This window comes from Schistocerca americana, chromosome 2, assembly GCF_021461395.2.
Source record: "Schistocerca americana isolate TAMUIC-IGC-003095 chromosome 2, iqSchAmer2.1, whole genome shotgun sequence".
NCBI lineage: Eukaryota > Metazoa > Arthropoda > Insecta > Orthoptera > Acrididae > Schistocerca > Schistocerca americana.
This window is the reverse complement of record NC_060120.1, coordinates 30,042,104-30,050,090: the sequence shown is the minus strand read 5'-3', so window position 1 is coordinate 30,050,090 and position 7,987 is coordinate 30,042,104.

Genomic DNA, 7,987 nt, shown 5'->3' with positions numbered 1-7,987 from the left:
CACTTAACATCTGAGGTTCAAATGGTTCAAATGGCTCTGAGCACTATGAGACTTAACTTCTGAGGTCATCAGTCCCCTAGAACTGTGAAAACAGCATTGGAAGGCGTCATCATTCTCGATTAAGAGTAATCGATTGTCATTCTCCTGGCGCAACCTCGACAACCGTATTTTGTCCAACTATATCGATGCAAAGATACGCATACCGTCGGCATCACGTGACGAATGGTGGTGCCCTCTATGCGCTCTATAAATGCAAGAGTACGTGGAGCCTCAGCGGCAGTAGCCGGAGGACCTCAGAAGATGTCTCCCGCAGATGGAGACGAAACGTTAGGTGGAAATTTTATACATCAAGCACGGCCTCTCCGCCCGAATGTTTCAACTGAAGACAACACCGGCCATGAAAGCCTACATTGTATGATTACACACATCCATGGCCAAGGCTGGATTCGAACCTGCGACCGTAGCAGCAGCTCGGTTCCGGACTGAAGAGCCTAGAACCGCTCGGCCACGGCGGCCGGCTTCTTAATTAAGCAGTCAATTTCACTCAAAATTCCCTCTAAGTATTATTTACTTTTCGCCAGATCTAAACATAAGTACGTAATTCACAAGTCACGTGCCTTTTAAGGCTACGCCTTGGGCGCCCTTCACAGAACAGATGTTTTGTTGGGCGAGTAGCTGGTGTGCTGCAGCGCGACGGAAGCTGACCTTCGTCTGCAGCCGTCCAGACGACACGGGGAGCTCCTGGGCTCCCAGGAGGCGGCGGGAGTCCGCAGAGGACCTGCGGCGCAGCGCGTGGGCCGCAGACGCCATTGATTTCTGTCTGTGGGAGGCGGGGGCGGCGGAAGGGGCGGCGGTCGCGATAGCTGAGGCGGCGCCGCCAGATCAAATAAGAGGCCGCGCCCCCCCATCCCCCCACCCCCCGCTGGAGCTGCCGCAGTGGCAATCGCCGCAGACGACTGCCGCCCGCGGCTCCTCAGGTGGACACAAAGACTCCTCTATGGCAGATCCGTTTTTTGTTCTGCAGAACCGTAACTTCATCATTTTCGATGCGCCTAAACTGGGTTCGAACCGAACGCCGCCCACTTTAGTTCCACCAGACAACAGGACCTCCACAGGGCCCTTCAGGTGCTTCTCAATGCTCTGTTCTAAGGTTGATTTCTACATCAACATATATACTCCGCTAGCCAACAAGCGGTGAGTGGCGGAGGGCACACTTCGCGCCAAAGTCATATTCCCCCCCCCCCCCTTTCCCTGTTCCACTCGCGGATCGCGCGAGGGAGAAGCGAGCGTATGAACGCCTGTGTATGAGCCCTAATTTCTCTTGTCTTTGAATGGTGATCATTGCGCAATTTTAAAGTTGGTGGTGATAATATATGCTCTACATCCTCGGTGAAGATCGGATTTCTGAATTTAGTGAGCAACCCCTTCCGTTTAGCGCGCCGTCTATCTGCAAGTGTGTCCCACATCAACTTCCTATGAGATATGTAACGCTCTCGCGATGGATAAATGTACCAGTCACGAATCTTGGTGCTCATCTTTGGACCTTCTCAGTCTCTTGAATCAGACCCAGCTGGTAAGGGTCCGATACAGAGGAACAATACTGGACGAACTAAAGTATTGTAAGTTATTTCCTTTGTTGAAGGACTGTATCGCTTCAGGATTCTATCAATAAATCGTAATCTAGAGTTTGCCTTACCCGTTACTTCTGTAATCTAATCATTCCATTTGAGATCATTTCGAATAGACACACCTAGATACTTAACGGATGTTACCGCTTCCAAAGACTGGGCATTTATTTTGAACCAGTACATTAATGGGAGTTTTCACCTTGTTATACGCAGTAGGTTATACTTAGTAATATTGAGAGATAGCTGCCAGTCATTACGCCACGCATTTATTTTCTGCAGATCCTCATTGATTTGTTCACAACTTTCGTGTGATGATATCGCTTATGACATTGAGATCAGAGCTCCAGAGCGGTCTGACACGAAAAGTGGCGACAGTCTGACGTGTGGGACCCTGACAAACTCTTGTGTACCACCACGGTGTGTCTCATTGTACTTCAGTTTTGTGTCCTTATTTTAAAGTACGTGATTACGAGTGGTACACATCCCAAAGAATAGTTGGTATATTAAATAAAAATGTATCACGACATTCGTAAAATGCTATTTCGAGCACAATGCCGATAACCAAGTCGCCTATGTGTAGCAAACCTCATTACAGTGAACGAGAGTGCTATCGAAGCTCCCTCACCCGTTCGACACCTCCTGCATAAAGAACACAGCTCCAGAGGACGACAGGTGAGTAGAAACAACACTCACCACGTGTGCCTCAACTGCACATCTCCATCTGCAATGTCTGCATCTTCATCTACATTTATACTCCGCAAGCACCGAGCGAGGTGGCGCAGTGGTTAGCACACTGGACGCGCATTCGGGAGGACGACGGTTCAATCCCGTCTCCGGCCATCCTCATTTAGGTTTTCCGTGATTTCCCTGAATCGTTTCAGGCAAATGCCGGGATGGTTCCTTTGAAAGGGCACGGCCGATTTCCTTCCCAATCCTTCCCTAACCCGAGCTTGCGCTCCGTCTCTAATGACCTCGTTGTCGACGGGACGTTAAACACTAACCACCACCACCACCACTCCGCAAGCCAGCCAACGGTGCGTGGCGGAGGGTACTTTACGTGCCACTGTCATTACCTCCCTTTCCTGTTCCAGTCGCGCATGGTTCGCGGGAAGAACGACTGCCGGAAAGCCTCCGTGCGCGCTCGAATCTCTCTAATTTTACATTCGTGATCTCCTCGGGAGGTATAAGTAGGGGGAAGCAATATATTCGATACCTCATCCAGAAAGGCACCCTCTCGAAACTTGGCGAGCAAGCTAGACCGCGATGCAGAGCGCCTCTCTTGCAGAGTCTGCCACTTCAGTTTGTTAAACATCTCCGTAACGCTATCACGCTTACCAAATAACCCTGTTACGAAACGCGCCGCTCCTCTTTGGGTCTTCTCTATCTTCTCCGTCAACCCGATCTGGTACGGATCCCATACTGATGAGGTGAAACTGTGCAGCCAGCCCAGATCATCTCGCTTTTTCCAGTAATGAGGAGTATAACTGCTGCACTGGCACCACTCGACACGCGCGCAACATCTGTATGCCACTTGTTCTGTTGGAACAGATACGAGGCAGTGTCTTACGGGTCAACTTGCACCGTGCACGTAGTTATTTTCGTCACTTAATACGCTGCACTGCAATCACTTTCAAAATGGCTTTCTTATTATTACTGTAGAAATCTCGAAGAAATCATTACTGAAGATACAGCCATGCATTTAAGAAAACTTCAGCAAATCTGTCATTAAAGAACGCTAAACAGCAAAAATCAAATTTTAACATAAAAAATACCGTTGTGTACATACGATCACTATTCCTCAGGTTAATCCGCAGCTTGCAGCGGCAGTGACAGCAACGAGCAGGACACAGAGAAAAGATTATCATGTTCAAATTCATCTCAGCGGTGTCACTCCACTGGTATGACAGTCAAACTCAGCAAGAAACTGCCACAATACAACCATTTGTAAGAAACCAGTAGATACTTCAATGACTCGTAACTACCATCAAATTTCATTTTCAGTGTGTCGGTAATAAATAATTTACTATGGAGCTCTTTTGCGATACTGCTGATGGTATTTCATTTTATAAACTTGATTACTACTGACAGGTACAAAATAATTTAAATTTAATAATTTATGCTTTTTGTAGTAACAACGAGAAGTTGTTGTGGAACAATTGTTTTGCTAAGTAATTTTGTCTACAAAAAGTTTAGAGCAAGACAGAATATGTACTCCGAAATTGTTTCACTTTGATTGACTGAGTCCTTGAGTGCCAAATGCTACAGTTATAGCGGAAGTCAGTTTAACTGGCGGTACTTCATTTCTGTTGCAACATATACACACTGGCAAGATATGTCCATTTCAAACAAAATTAGGTTCTTTATTTGTTCTGCGCGCGTCCCGATTATTTAACGTGAATGTCCCTTAACGTCTTTGATGATAAAGTCTTGAAGAATTTGAAGCCATTTTTGACTATTTTTCGACCGTGACTGTCTCAGGAAATATGTAACTGTTTTTTTTTCTTTAAATTAACGCTACCAGTCACAAACTTTGTCAACTATTGAATTACTTATTTCTTGGTTCAAATGGCTCTGAGCAGTAGAGGACTTAACATCTGAGGTCATCAGTCCCCTAGAACTTAGAACTACTTAAATCTAACTAACCAAGGGATATCACACACATCCATGCCCGAGGCAGAATTCGAACCTGCGACCGTAGCGGTCGTGCAGTTCCAGACTGAAGCGCCTAGAACCGCTCGGCCACACTGGCCGGCATTGTTTACTTAGCGACGTGTTTCGAGGTTAACCTCATCTTCAGGCTAAATGGCATTACAAAAACAACTTTAAAATAAGGCCATACTGATGTTACATAGTATTTTCGTAAATGTTGTGGTCATCTTTCTTCTTCTGGCGTGGCAGTCTCGTAGTGATGTGCTTGGGGTGCCTCCATTTCCGTGCCTCTCCTGGTCACTGTTCACAATTGTCACAAACGTAGCAGAAACTTGGAAATACGATCACAAACAATTCTGTAGTGAGCCAAAGTATCTTGGAGTCTGTCGTTTTACGGTGTGCACAAGTGACCTGGTCTATACGAGCCGAATCGGTTGCCGGAGTCTGTGAGCGAGGCCTCCCTCTCGTGAGGCACAATGTGCGCCTGAGGCCACACGGATCGGCAACCCACCACACAACTCTGTTTGGCACTTCACCGGAGACGGCGCTGGTGGTGTTACGGGGCTGTGCTGATACCCTCATAACCACAAATGCGATACAGGCGTGAAATGCACACTGTGCACCTATGGTGCGGCGTCTTCGAGTGCTTATCTGAAGGTGGCCGGCGTAATGAAATTCATGCAGAGAACTAAACGATGGCCGCGTCCAACCCAGAAACGACATCGAATAACTACATACTAGGGTACATATGCACTTTATCAAAAAACCTAAAAACATGCTTTATCGATCAAACGAAATTTGGATGGCAAATTACTTCAACAGTACCGGTCTGGAATGTTTCCAATCCGATACTCTGTTGATTATTTCTGATAAGTTAAAACTTGGTGCTTAGGCAAGATTTGTACTCGGATTCCACGTCTCCACTAGCAGACGCTAGCTGTTACTCCCAGAAGGACTCAAAGTTTCACGCACCTCCTTGCTTCTCCGCATTGCCCTCACAGCGGATTGACTTCTCTGGGATAAATGATGAATGGAAAAATTTTTGTTCCCCATAACTTAAGGGGCGTTAGATGGACGATTATTTTTCACTAGTCGTACTGGTCTCATAAAAAAATAGGTAATGCCAGACATCTTCGAAAAGTTAGGACCATTTACTTACATTTAACAGCTCAGAACACAATTACAGAAGTAACAAAAGTATAGCGCTATCTTTCGAGCCACATAAGTCATAATTTTAATTCAGTAGTCATTTAACTGTTTCTGAAAGCAAACACGATCACATCGAAAATCTACATCTACGTGATAACTCTGCTATTCACAATAATGCGCCTGGCAGAAGATTCGATGAACCACCTTCATGCTGTCTCTCTACCGTTCCACTCTCGAACGACACGCGGCAAAAACGAGCAAAAAATGGCTCTGGGCACTATGGGACTTAACTGCTGTGGTCATCAGTCCCATAGAACTTAGAACTACTTAAACCTAACTAACCTAAGGATATCACACACATCCATGCCCGAGGCAGGATTCGAACCTGCGACCGTAGCGGTCACGCGGCTCCAGACTGTAGCGCCTAGAATCGCATTGCCACTAAAAACGAGCACTTAACTTTTTCCGTGCGAGCCCTGATTTCTCTTATTTTATCGTGATGATCATTTCTCTTTATGTAGGTGGGTGCCAACAGAATAATTGCCACTCCAATTCACATGTCATGTCTGTGACACTATCTCCCATATTTCGCCATAATACAAAACGAGCTGCCCTTCTTTGTACTTTTTCGATGTCATCCGTCAGTCCCACCTGATGCGGATCCCGCTCCGCATAGCAATACTGCATAATAGGGTGGACAAGCGTGGTGTAAGCAGTCTCTTTAGTAGACCTGTTGCACCTTCTAAGTGGTCTGCCAATGAATCGCAGTCTTTGGTTTGCTCTACCCACAGTATTATCTATGGGATCGTTCCAATGTAGGTTATTTGTATTTGTAATCCCTAAGTATTTAGTTGCATGTACAGCCCTCATATTTGTGTGACTTATCGCGTAGACGTAATTTAGCTCATTTCTTTTAGTACTCGTGTGAATAACTTCGCACTTTTCTTTATTCAGGGCCAATTGCCACTATTCGCCCCATACAGATATCTTTGCAAGTCGTTTTGTTCATCTGATGACTTACAAGACGCTAAATGACAGCATCATCCGCAAACAATCTAAGACGGCTACTCAGATTGTCTCCTATGTCGTTAATATAGATCAGGAACAATAGAGGGTCTATAACGCTTCCTTGGGAAACGCTGGATGAATCCAGTCGCACAACTGAGGCGATACTCCGTAGGCGCGCAGTTTGGTTAGAAGACGCTTCTCTCGCTACTTGCGAATCTAGTGTTTTAATTCGATTTTTATGTGCAAAAGGATCTGCAGCTGCTGAGATTCGTTAGTTGTGGTTAAAGTATGGGAATACAGTAAAGACTAGAGAATAATATCGTGACATTATAAGTGGTCGAACAATTGTGTGTGCGAGGAGCCGGAAGGCCCTGTATCCAGACCGCTAAAATCGTGCAAGAAGTAGAGGACAAATTTCCACACGATAGAAGATTCATTACTGGTGTTCTTGCTAATGAACGTCTTCGTGTTGGACGCACCACTGGTTACACGACTGTCAAGAGGCCGCTCTCATATCGCAAATTGTGTGCTAGGTTGGTATCGAAAATGCATAGCGACCAACACATATATCAAAGGAAGCCAAATGAACGAGTGTTTCGGATCACTTACGGAAAGATAGATCCTACAATGACACAGTACAACATCGTCACAATCGAAATAATTCTCTGGTATAGTTGAAATTGATGGCTACAGTTTTCTGCCACGTAAAGGAAGTTCTTTTGTTTAATTTCATGAACGTAAGTAAACAATTCCATCTAAAGAGTAGTACGAAGCACTTACCAAATTGAGACCTCCTATCTAAAATCGACTATGCGCTAAACTGTTGTCAGGGACAGTCCACCTCCAGAACACCGCTGCCCGCGTCTAGTTTAGATTCAGTAATTGCGTTGAGAACTTTTCGACTTCTCATAGTACAGTCCCAACCTCACACCCTACGACTGTTCTCTTCTGACAGTTGCTGGCTTGGTGAACAACAGTTGCCGGCCGGAGTGGCCGAGCGGTTCTAGGCGCTACAGTCTGGAACCGTGCGATCGCTACGGTCGCAGGTTCGAATCCTGCCTCGGGCATGGATGTGTGTGATGTCATTAGGTTAGTTAGGTTTAAGTAGTTCTAAGTTCTAGGGGACTGGTGACCACAGCAGTTAAGTCCCATAGTGCTCAAAGCCATTTGAACCATTTTCTTGAACAACAGTTCGAAGTCAATAATAAACTCAAGACCACTGTTATTAAATGGTTCGGTTCCTAAATGGAAAGGTTCTGTGTTTTGAAAAAGATAACGTAACGTCACAAAATGTACTTGTAAGTAAATGGTGGTTAAATGAAAAAGTGATGCAGGTTTGTAGGAAACTAACACCGAGAAATAAAAGCTTTTTCTATTACAGTTATACAAACCATTGCCACGTAATTTTGGACTAGGCCTCATATTTCAAGACACGTAAAGCAGTTTTGCTTGTACTTGTTTCTGGAATTTGTCTTTTGTCGACCAGAATTTTTTCACTACACCGAGAATGTGGTAATTACACACGACAGCACAGCAAGATATTCTCTATAGGT